This window comes from Bufo gargarizans, chromosome 11, assembly GCF_014858855.1.
Source record: "Bufo gargarizans isolate SCDJY-AF-19 chromosome 11, ASM1485885v1, whole genome shotgun sequence".
NCBI classification, from domain to species: Eukaryota; Metazoa; Chordata; class Amphibia; order Anura; family Bufonidae; genus Bufo; species Bufo gargarizans.
In genome coordinates, this window is record NC_058090.1 from 614,599 (window position 1) to 627,119 (window position 12,521).

At 45.6% G+C, this 12,521-nt stretch overlaps 1 protein-coding gene across 2 annotated transcripts in view; it reads left to right on the plus strand.

Annotated features, from left to right (window-relative positions):
• Positions 1-12,521, plus strand: part of AMN1 (antagonist of mitotic exit network 1 homolog) — a 67,880-nt gene that overhangs the window by 21,772 nt on the left and 33,587 nt on the right. The gene's annotated exons all lie outside the window — the stretch shown is intronic.

Consider the following 12,521-nt stretch of genomic DNA (forward strand, 5'->3'; position numbering starts at 1 on the left):
AAGTCAGTTACCGGTAGATGAATGTTCCTTTGGGTTATGATGGTGGAATAGTCCTTGGCTGTAGGTCACTGATGACAGACTTCTTTTAAGGTCTAGTTCACACTTCAGCAATTTTCTCAGTGTTTGATCAGTGATTTCCATTTACCCACTCAGGCCCCTTTCACACGAGCAAGTTTTCCACGTGGGTGCTCTCGTGAAGTGAACGCATTGCACCCGCACTGAATCCTGACCCATTCATTTCAATGGGTGTTAAATATCGTCCAGCATTTCTTAATTTTGTAAGAGATGCTTCAGAAGGAGCCAACAAAATATGCAAAGTTCGTGATGAAAGATAAAAGTTAAAAGGGTTTAATTTGCATAAAAGGAACAGTTACAAAGTTTAGGAAGAGAAAAATATAAAGTACAGCAGAAGAATCTCAAAAGATAACAAGCATGTAATAAACCAATTTAGAATGAGTGAAGAAAAAGTGATTCCCTTAAAGTAACGTGTATGTGTGAATGTATGTGTGTGTAGAGAGCACAGGTGTCTTGTCAAAGAATGCTCTCCCAATGTCATGAGACAAAGCCTTTTTATAGGTTGACTCTCCATAGAGTTACATTGTATCCTAAATTTACCATTATAACAGACATATATGGTTAACAAGTAAAACCCCTTACATCATGGTTTTCTAAGTTTCCTTATTTGTAAAGCTAATAATGATATGCTGAGTTAGGAGGATTCCTAACCTTTCCAAATACTATTGTCGTCTCAAGAACTGTCAAAATTAACACGTCACACAAGTGCTGACCTTTCATGGTCCTTAAAATACCCTATCCTACTAAAAAGTGTATGTTATTTTACAATGGGTCTGTGTACATGAGCGTTTTCTTTAACGCATCAGTTCTGTGTTGCGTGAAAAACGCAGCATGTTCTATATTCTGCGTTTCTTTAACGCATCAGCTCTGGCCCCATAGAAGAGAATGGGGCTTCAGTAAAAAACGCATTGCATCCTGTTGCAAAGCATTTTTCACTGATGGTTGCTAAGAGAGGTTTGTAAGTCTTCAGGTTTTTTTTGACGCGCGTGAAAAACGCTTCAAAACTGATTGCACCCGCGTGGAAAAAAAACTGAACAACTGCATGCAATTGCAGAAAAAACTGACTGAACTTGCTTGCGAAATGCTGCGAGTTTCATTGTATGCACCCCTAACGCATCCTGACACAATCCATATCGTTCGTGTGAAAGGGGCCTCAGTGTTCAGGCAGTGATTCGGAAACAAAACCAGGTGCAGCTCTAAACACAGAACAGGAGCTGAGCTTTTCTTATACCTTATGTCTGTGGAGGCTCCAATCCTGGACTTGGCTTGCAAACACTTATCACTGATGTGTAAAAGTGTCCTTAGGCCTCATTCACATGTCTGTGTCTGAAATTATATTCATTGCTTCATCCGTGAAGGATCCATGTTTGGTCCATGTGTCCGTTTTTTGCCCTCCTTGTGTCATCCATGTTCCACGGACACTGCTAGGCTAAAAATTAGTTTCCAGAGACTCTCCTACCAAGGGTCTGTGAAACCCACTGACCAAAAATGGGTGGAATCTGTGTTGTTTCTGTGGTTTTCCTGGACCCATAGACCACAATGTGTGTGCGAGGGATCCGTAATCACTGAGAAAATTGGGAATTCTTCTGTGGAAAGCCAATGATGGGTGAGTGCGCATATTAACGTCACTAGGTAAGTGTGCTGTCCATTGAGACATCTGGCACACATCCATGATTTACTGATGTGTGAATGTCACAACAATAGACAATCACAGTCTGCTTAAACTAATAACACACAAATAATTAAATGTTACCATGTTTTTATTGAACACACCATGTAAACATTCACAGTGCAGGTGGAAAAAGTATGTGAACCCTTGGATTTAATAACTGGTTGAACCTCCGTTGGCAGCAATAACTTCAACCAAACGTTTCCTGTAGTTGCAGATCAGACGTGCACAACGGTCAGGAGTAATTCTTGACCATTCCTCTTTACAGAACAGTTTCAGTTCAGCAAAATTCTTGGGATGTCTGGTGTCAATCGCTTTCTTGAGGTCATGCCATAGCATCTCAATCGGGTTGAGGTCAGGACTCGGACTCCAGAAGGCGTATTTTCTTCTGTTTAAGCCATTCTGTTGTTGATTTACTTCTATGCTTTGGGTCGTTGTCCTGTTGCAACACCCATCTTCTGTTGAACTTCAGCTAGTGGACAGATGGCTTTAAGTTCTCCTGCAAAATGTCTTGATAAACTTGGGAATTCATTTTTCCTTTGATGATAGCAATCCGCCCAGGCCCTGACGCAGCAAAGCAGCCCCAAACCATGATGCCCCCACCACCATATTTCACAGTTGGGATGAGGTTTTGGTGTTCGTGTGCTGTGCATCTTTTTCTTCACACATAGTGTTGTGTGTTTCTTCCAAACAACTCAACTTCGGTTCCATCTGTCCACAGAATATTTTGCCAGTACTGCTGTGGAACATCCAGGTGCTCTTGTGCAAACTGTAAACGTGCAGAAATGTTTTTTTTTTTTGACAGCAGTGGCTTCCTCTGTGGTATCCTCTTATGAAATCCATTCTTGTTTAGTGTTTTACGTATCGTAGATTCGCTAACAGTGATGTTAGCATATGCCAGAGACTTTTGTAAGTCTTTAGCTGACACTCTAGGATTCTTCTTCACCTCATTGAGCAGTCTGCTCTGTGTTCTTGGAGCCATCTTTACAGGACAGCCACTCCTAGGGAGAGTAGCAGCAGTGCTGAACTTTCTGCATTTATAGACAATTTGTCTTACCGTGGAATGATGAACAGCAAGGCTTTTGGAGATACTTTTATAACCCTTTCCAGCTTTATGCAAGTCGACAATTCTTAATCGTAGGTCTTCTGAGAGCTCTTTTGTGCGAGGCATCATTCACATCAGGCAATGCTTCTTGTGAAAAGCAAACCCAGAACTGGTGTGTGTTTTTTATAGGGCAGGGAAGCTGTAATCAACACCTCCAATCTCATCTCATTGATTAGACTCCAGTTGGCTGACACCTTACTTCAATTAGCTCTTGGAGATGTCATTAGTCTAGGGGTTCAAATACCTTTTCTACCTGCACTCTGAATGTTTACATGGTGTGTTCAATAAAAACATAGTAGCATTTAATTCTTCGTGTGTTATTAGTTTAAGCAGACTGTGATTGTCCATTGTTGTGACTTAGATGAACATCAGATCACATTTTATGACCAATTTGTGCAGAAATCCATATCATTCCAAAGGGTTCACATACTTTTTCTTGCAACTGTAGATGTTTTATAGGGGAACCATGTATCCAAGACCATAAGAATATTAGTGAATCATAGTAACTAGAGATAAGCAAATTTCCCAAAAATTTGATTCAGCCAGTTCGCAGAATTTTCTGAAAAAATTTGGTTCGAATACGAATTTATTTGTGGCGAACCGCGTTAAAAACAGCTATTTCCTGGCTGCAGAGAGCCTTTATAGTGGTGTAGAACACTGTGCCTTGTAGTAAAATAATAATACTGTAAGTCAGTATGACATGCAGATGACAGGCATCACTCTTAGAATCACTGCACACTTCCCTTATTAGGGCAGTTACAGGGCCAAAACTGACCAATAACTCAAGTGTGAACAGGTTAATGGTAGTGCCAGGTATAAAGAACCGTGCAGAGTCCCAAGATCCTACTATAGTGTGAAAGAGCGCACTACTTTTATACCGTCGTCAGCTCATTCCACATAGATTTCTACAGAACCTGTTCTATTAAACACTTATACAAGTAGAGCCCCCCTGACAGAGTGGGGAGGGTGTCAGCAGTAAGTTTGTGTTGACATCACAGATTATTTTGCCCTTCCTCTGATCTGTCAGAACAATAACCCCCAAAAAACGTATCCTATCTGTGGAGCACCCACATTCACTCGGTCAGCATTTGGTCAGTAATCCATCAGCATTGCTAAAGCCCCCCCAAAAAACAGGACAGGAGTGGATCCAAAACAGAGATGACACGTGAATGGAATATTTGCATTTTTTGTACCCACTCCTGCTTCTGGCTACCAAATCATTAGCCAATTCTGATGCAAAATAAGCACCATGTCATGCAGGCCTTACAGCTGTTAAACAGACAGGATCCGTTGTGCGTCTCATTTTTCCTTCCTTCTGACAGATCAGAATAAGGGTCAAATAAATGATGATGTCAGCCAGGCCGAAAAGCAAAATAGTGGCCCAGTCATGGAGTGGGGAGGGTGGGAACAGCATGAGAAGTCCACAGAGTGGCCCTATGACATAGTGGTGAGGTGGAAGCAGCATGAGGGGACCTTAGAGTGGCCCAATGACAGAGTATGGAGGTGGCAGCGGCACCAGAAGGAGGCCACAGAGTGGCACAATGGCAGTGGAGGTGGCAGCGGCACCAGAAGGAGGCCACAGAGTGGCACAATGGCAGTGTGGAGGTGGCAGCAGCATTAGGAGGCCACAGAGTGGCACAATGGAAGTGTGGAAGTGGCAGCACCATCAGGAGTCTACAGAGTGGCACAATGATAGAGTGTGGAGGTGGTGGCAGAAGAAGCATCAGGAGGAGGCCACAGGGTGGCACAATGACAGTGTGGCAGTGGCAGCAGCAGCATCAGGAGACCTGAGTGGTGAGGTGGCAGCAGCATCAGGAGACCACAGAGTGACCCAGTGACAGAGTGGGGAGGTGGGTGGCAATACCAGTACCAGCTGAAGATATGTGAAAGAAGGAGCACATGGCATCAGATGTGTGGCATCAGGCGGATGGCAGCATCAGAATAGTAGCTGAGGCAGGTAACCAGAAGAAACCGGTCTCTTTTGTCAAAGTGTTGGTGTGGCACCATGGATGATCTAGTCCAGTGGTGGCGAACCTATCGCACGGGTGCCAGAGGCGGCACTCGGAGCCCTCTCTGTGGGCACCCACACCCTGGAAAAAGTCTGAGTGTACCAATATGCCTTAGACCTTTCCTGCCATTCATCAGCGCAGGACGCACCATGAACAGCACAGGCAGCGCACTAAATGTAGACAGGCTATTATAGCTACTACATGATGAAGTACATGAAAGATATACTATATTGGACTGTAGGATTCAGGATAACTTGCCACGTTGGCACTTTTGGGGTTGCGGTTTGGGCACTCGGTCTCTAAAAGGTTCGCCATCACTGATCTAGTCTGTGATGCTTCAGGCATTGGTGGGTGGAAATCCTGGCTGATCCACACCTGATTAATCTTGACAAAGGTCAGTCTCTCCACATTTTGGGTGGAAAGCGAGTTCTTCTTGGGGTAACTATGGCCCCCGCCACACTAAACACCCGCTCTGATGCCACACTACTGGCCAGCAAGGACAGCTTTTCCCAGGCAAACTCTGCCAATTGCAGCCACAAATCCAGTTTGGCTGCCCAGTAGTCCAGCGGATCTTCAATGTGGGGTGACAGGGTGCTGTCCAAGTATGCCACCATCTGCTGGTTCAGGTCCTGCTCCAGGTCTACCTGCTGCTGCTGTTAAGTAGTTTCTTCACTAGGCGGGTAAAAAAAGCTGCTCATCAGCGACTCTAGACTCAAGTTACTGCTGATGGAGCTGGAATTGCTCCTACCCCCCCCCCCCCCCATGCCACAGCAGCCATGGCAGAGGAACATGAGCCCAGAGGGCCAGGCCGGACAGACCTGCAAGAGGATGGACAATGGCGCAGATAGGCAGCAGCCAACTGACTACATAGGATGTCTCTATAGTAGTTTAGTTTGTCCTCCCTCTCAGTGGGTGTAAAAAAGGCCCCCATTTTGGACCAGTAGCAAGGGTCAAACAAGGTGGAGAGCCAGAAGTCATCCCACTGCCGAATGGTGACAATTTGGCTGTCACTACGCAAGCAAGTGAGCATGCATCAGTCCATTTGTGCAAGTGACTTGGAGGGACTCCCTGCCTCCATCTCCACTGCATACTGGTGTGTCTGGGTCGTCTTCCTCGTCGCCCTGTAGCTCCTCTGGCTATTCCTGCTCCTCCTCTCCTGTCACCTGTGTATAAAAACCACCCATTTTGCTACACATTGCTTGCGCTCCAATGTCCTCCTCCTCCAGCCCCCACAGGGCTCATGTGGCCGTGAGATCTAGGCACCATGTCTCCAGTCCCCTGACCAGCCAGATTTACCAGCATCTGTTCTAGGACATGAAGCAGTGGAATGATGTGGTTCATCCCGTAGTCCTGGGGATTGACAAATAACGTGGCCTACTCAAAGGGCCTGAGCAAACGGCAGGTGTCACACATGAGCTACCACTGGCTGACATCGAAGTTACACAGGAAAGTACTCCTGTCTGCTTGGTTCATCAAGAAATCATTGATGGCCTTTCTCTGTTCGTACAGTCAGTCCAACATATGGAGGGTGGAAACGTTCAATATCAGCCTATGTTGGGGATGCCGTTCTGGCAAGGAGGGTGTGCTTTGCGGTGTACGAGGCTGAATTGCATGCAAAGTTTCCTGGCCATTTTTAGGATGTCTTGCAGATGGGTGGAAGACTTCAGGAACCACTTGACAATCAGATTAAACACGTGTGCCATGCAGGGGCTCTCCTTGATGCAGTGCAGAAACCATGTTCTTCCCGTTGTCAGTCACCATGGTTTAAATTTTTTGTTGTCGAGGAGAAAGCCAGGATTCGATTTCTTGATGAAGGACACGGAGTAGTTCCTCCCCTGTGTGACTCCGTTCGCCCAAGCAAACGAGGTGCAGAACTGCGTGACACCGCCGTGCCCTGCACATATGGTATGCTGGAGGGGCACTGTGAATTGTCCCTGCAGTGGAGGCTGAGGACACAGTGGAGGATGAGGAGGCAGAGGCGGACATTGCCGCAGGCCCAACGGTGTGAGAACGTGGAGGCAGAAGCGGTGTCACCTGGCCAAGTTGCTGGTGTGGCTGTGCAGGAACCACATTCACTCAGTGGGCCGTTAAGGACATGTATTGTCCCTGTCCGTAGTTATAGCTCCACACGTCGGTGCTCTTTGACAGACACCAACAGGCTTAAGGACTGGCCCACCTTCTGTTCTACATACATGTGCAGGGCTGGTACTGCCTTTTTGGCAAATAAATGACGGCTTGGGACTCTCCACATCGGCTTGGCACAAGCCATCAGTTCTCTCAGGTGCAGAGTCCACCACTTGATAAGGGAGGGACTGCACCACCAACTTGGCCAGGAGCACATTCAGCGTCTGCGCTGTTGGGTGAGTGCACGCATACTGTTGTCTCTTGGCAATCGCGTCGGTGATCAATTGCTGACGGAATGACTGACGGGGAGCAGGAGCATCAGGACCAGCAGATGATTGGAAGGACAGACAGCTCCCTTTGGCTGAGGTGGTGAAGCCTTGACCGCCTGAAAACAGGGGTGTGCCACTGGGTGATGCAACAGTGTTTGCGGCAGGCTGGACCACCACTTCGGAGCCACGGTTCTCCCAGGCCACTTTATGGTGGTATGCCCCAGGCACATTTGGCTCCCGACATCCCACTGCTGCCACCCTGATGACTCCCGGCCACGCTAGCGACTTGCTGGCTCTGCCACTGCCTCATGGACAAGTTGTCACCCTCTACTCCTGATGATAATGAAGCCCCTTATTCACTATATAGTGGAGTTGAGCCCACAGCATATAATACTTCTCTGGCTGAGGCAACAGAAAAGGACAGAGGCAGGTTGAGGACAGGTGGCTGGGGGTGTCTGATGTCACTTGGGACGAAGTGGATGAGCGAGTCAACCATTCAAGAACCGCTGGGTTGCTGGTCAAGACACGACTGCTGGATGACACCGGGAGCTCAGGCCTCTCGCTGTGACTCCTGCTGCTATGCCCACTTACTCTGCTGCGACCTGTACCTGCACCAGAAACATTTAGGCCTCTGCCACTCCCCAGCGCAGGGCCTGGCACTTCTCTGTCTGACATACTGTTAGATCAAATAAATAAAAAGGAAATTAAAACGCCCCAAAAAGTCTGCAATTTTCTCACTTCACCACACAATGGCTAATAAGCCCTTTTTTTCCACTAATACACGCCAAAGAAGGCTTTAGAACATATAACTGCACCACTGAACGGCAAATTATATATATATTTTTTGCCACTAATACACGCCAAAAAGGGCTTTAGAACAGGGATGCTCAACTTGCGGCCCTCCAGCTGTTGTAAAACAACAACTCCCACCATCCCCTTCTGTAGTCTTGGAATAATGGGAGTTGTAGTTTTGCAACAGCTGGAGGGTCGCAGGTTGAGCATGCCTGCTTTTATAACTGCAGCGCTGAACTGCAAATATATATTTTTTTGCAACTAATACACGCCAAAAAGGGCTGTAATTTTTGCACTTCACCACACAACGGCTAATAAGCCCTTTTTTTCCCACTAATACATGACAAAAAGGCCTTTAGAACATATAACTGCACCACACAAGGGCAAATAAATATTTCCTTGTAATGAACCCTGTTAATGCCTGTATCAAACAGCACTTGCACCCTAATAAGAACGGTTTGCTGGAATTACAGAGCTGTATAATGGCAATTTGGATCCCCAGTCAGTGCAGCCAGGTGTAATCAGATTGTTCCTATTACCCAGGCTGTAACCTCCCCTACTGAACCCTGTTATGCTTCAATACTGTGAAATGATTCTTCCCTATCCTTTCCCTACACTTCTATACAGCAAAATAAAAGTTTTAAAGTTTTTCCTAGCACTTTCCCTACTGATGTCTCTCCCTGCACTAAGTAGACTGGAGAGATACAGTCGGCAGAGGAGGAGCATGCGCTCTGAGGCTGTTCCAGCTATTGCCTCGAGGCTGCTCTGGCTGATTCGATTGCCGCACTGGGACAGTTCTGATTGGGGCCGTCCTGATTACAGCCCTGAAGTTGCTACTGTTACCACTTCGGCCACAAGTTCCATTGGGCCTCGGCTGTCTACCGCCCTGCCGCTTGTGCCATTGCCTGTTGCCGCCTTGCCGCCTGCTGGTTGTCTTCTTCCTCCGTATGTGGTACAAGGATACGGAGTGCCCCCTGCCTGAGGAGATCGAGAGCAGAGTGGAGCTGCATGTGAGATCCAGGAGCGACAGTAGGTGACTCAGACCGACCAGCATAGGCGTCTTTTTTCCTGCCTCCACCCTCCGGCAGTGTGGTGAGAAGATAGATGTCCCTTTATTTTATCTTTGGAATTATCTTATTCCAAATTGGTTATAACAGCAAGTGAGGGTGTGGACTGGGGGGCTAGAGGGGGCCCACGATAGCAGGTCCTAAAACATACAGGAGGCATTTGAGTGGTCCCCCCCCCCCCATTACATATAGTAGGCACCCTGAATTTAGATCATGGCAGAGGAGGAGGAACGCCATTGATTGTGGGCTCCGAGCTATAAGAACTTAAGCGGCGGGCTACAGGTGGCAGGGGGAGTCCACGACTGGTGGGACAAAGTTGAATCGATTTAGATGACTCTGATTAGCCTGTACATGGAGCAATAGGAAAAACTGGTGACACACTAAGGGGAATCCGCTCAATTTACTCTTATGAGCTAATCCTCAATGCACTTGGGGAAGACTGAGAAGCCACTACATATGGGAGCTGCTACTGAAGAGCAATGTTACACAAGATATGGTAGAACATTGGCAAACAACGAACTAATATGAATCAACCTAAACAATTTATTTAATTGGGGATTGCCAACGACCTATGGGCTACTAACCTTCTGAAACGGACAGTCAGATAATCTGCTATAAAGGGGATATCGCTAATTTGTCCCAAGGCCTAATTGTCCATGGTCAGGACGGTAAGGAACCTGAAACCAGTACAGCATGCTAGTACTACTTAACCACATGAGAAAGTACGGGGACTGGTAACAGTGATCTAACTGGAATCAATCTAAATAATATAAATAACCAAAAGACTGCTTCTAATCCTTGTGAACTAACAACTTGGAACTGCTGTTGTTACTAACTGCAGAGCTCCTGGGCTCTTAACTGCACTACATTACTAACAAGCAAAGGTGGACTGTTAATGTATAACTGCCTGTTGATATATGAAAAGTTGCCGACTTAAGTATATGCTATAGAGTTATTGCTATACTATTGTGGGAATGTGAATGGTTTCCCCCTGTGTGTCTTATAAGGATAGAATATCTGGGTTAGTCTGGGCAGGGGCAAAGTAGGAGAATGTCGACACAGGGCACAGGGAAAAAGGTAAAGGGGCAAGCAGAGTTGAATACGTCTGTCTCCCCAATGCCTAAAAGAAATGAAAAATCCAAACAGCTACTCCTGACTAGCATGCGCGGGCTTAATCCTGCAAAGAAAAAAAAAAGAGGACGGGTTACTAGACCAGGAGGGTGAACCGCTCGTGGAGGGAAACCTGGAGTCGGTGTTAGTGGGGGAAGGCTCCCAGTCTGGGGAGAGAGGTGGTGGGCAGCCTGATGAGGCCAGGAAAAAAAAGAGATGTATTGGAGCAGGCTCCCAGCCTGCAAGATATATTTCAGGAAATTAAAAAATTTAACACGGCAATACGTGACCTTTCTCTCCAGACTGGTAATATTAGGGAATCGGTCTGACTCCTTAGGGCGGACTTACAAAACTACAAAGATAGACTGACAGAAGTGGAGAAAAGAACATCGGAAGTGGAGGATGTAGTGCAGACAGTGGTTAAGGCGAAAAACAGGTTAGTGGTAGAAAACAAGGGAATAAAATATAAACTAATACAGTTGGAAAATAGGGTCAGGAGGTTAACTTTAAGATACCTGGGGATCCCAGAGGGAGCAGAGGGGCAAGAACCCCGCACTTTTATACAAGAGTGGTTGAGGGAACAATTGGGTCAGGATATTTCCGAATATAAAAACTTTGTGGAGAGCGCTTATAGAGTGCCGGCAAAGATACCCCCCCAGGAACGAGACCGAGGGTAATGATTCTGAATCTACTCTCGGTCAGGGATAAGGAGGAGATATTGCGCAGCGCAAGAAGGAAAGGGAGGCTGGTCTATGTGGGCATAACAGTCATGGTATTTCCCAATTATGCAAAAGAAACGGTAAATGAAAGAAGTCGGTTCATGTGAAAAAAATATTGCAGTCAAATAATGTGAAATATTCAATGATGTTTCCAGCCAAGCTGAGGATAGAATGGGAAAATAAACCGTGTTTTTTTGACACGGCAGAGGCGGCGGGAGAATGGGTCAAGGAAAAGATAAAGGGCCGAGCGGGGGCTGGGATGGATGGGGTGCTGTAGGGGGGAATGCTAGTTTAGAGAACCAGGGCTTAGGTTTCCTGGATCATTTGTGAGGGATGGGAGAGGTCTGCCGGTTGCTTTTTTATTTTATTTTTATAAAAAAAAAAAAAAGAGAATCATCTCATGGAATATTAGGGGGTTGAGTAGGGGTTCAAAGAGAGTTGCAGTCTTTGATGTAATACATAGATCTCTCCCAGCAATAGCCTGTTTACAGGAGACACACCTCACGAAAGAGACGATGGATGGGATAGGTAGACCATGGATGCAATATGCTTTCCACTCAGTGTATTCAGCATACGCGGGAGGAGTAAGCATATTAATACACCGGGACATAGATATAAAATAGTGAAAGTAACTATAGATAAGGAGGGCTGCTATGTCCTGTTAGACTGTATACTGGAAGTGTGTATATACCGCCACCCTTTAAAATTGACGTTCTTTTAAAAATGTATGATATTGCACTTAAGGCAAGGGACAAATCACTGTTGGTGGTTGGAGATTTTTATAATGTTATGGATGCAAGAATAGATAGATGTAAATTGGGAAATAATCAGGGGCCCTGTATGGGTTCTAAATTAAAGAATATCACTAAAGAGATGGGTTGGATGGACATTTGGAGGGTCATGCACCCTAATACTCGTGCTTATCAAAGACTCATAGGAGTCTATCACAGATTGATTTAGTTTTCACAAATGAGAAAGGCTCACTGGAAATTGTAGGGGTGAAATATGGGCAACGGGGTGTTTCGGATCACAATCCAATTAATATAAATATTAAAACACAAAAAATAAAAAAAAAGGGATGAACATAAGTTTAGGATGGATAAATATGTTGGATACACACGATAAGATCTGGCGAGAGATAAGAGAATTCTTCGAGTTGAAGGATTGTTTCAACGACAGTTAATATAATATGGGAAGCTGCCAAGGCCTTTATTAGAGGGATCATTACAAAGTATACAGTGTTAAATAAGAAAGGAATAAGGGAGAGAATAACAAAAATGGAAGGTGAGGCAGAAAAATTATATTGCAAACCCTACATAGCAAAATTATACTCTCTGGATAGAGAAGGCCTCGAAACTAAAGGATGAATTTTTCTTATTGGCAGAACAACAAAAAGAAAACTACGTAAGGGATAATTAGATTTCCGCACATATCCCGGGGAAAAAATTAGCGGCCCTGGTAGCGAACCAAACAAAAAAGAGTAAGTATATCCACTGCATAATGGATGAAACGGGACATAAAAATATTGAGCAAACAGCCAAAATAGAGTTACTCCAAAAATATTTTGCAGATATATACAGAA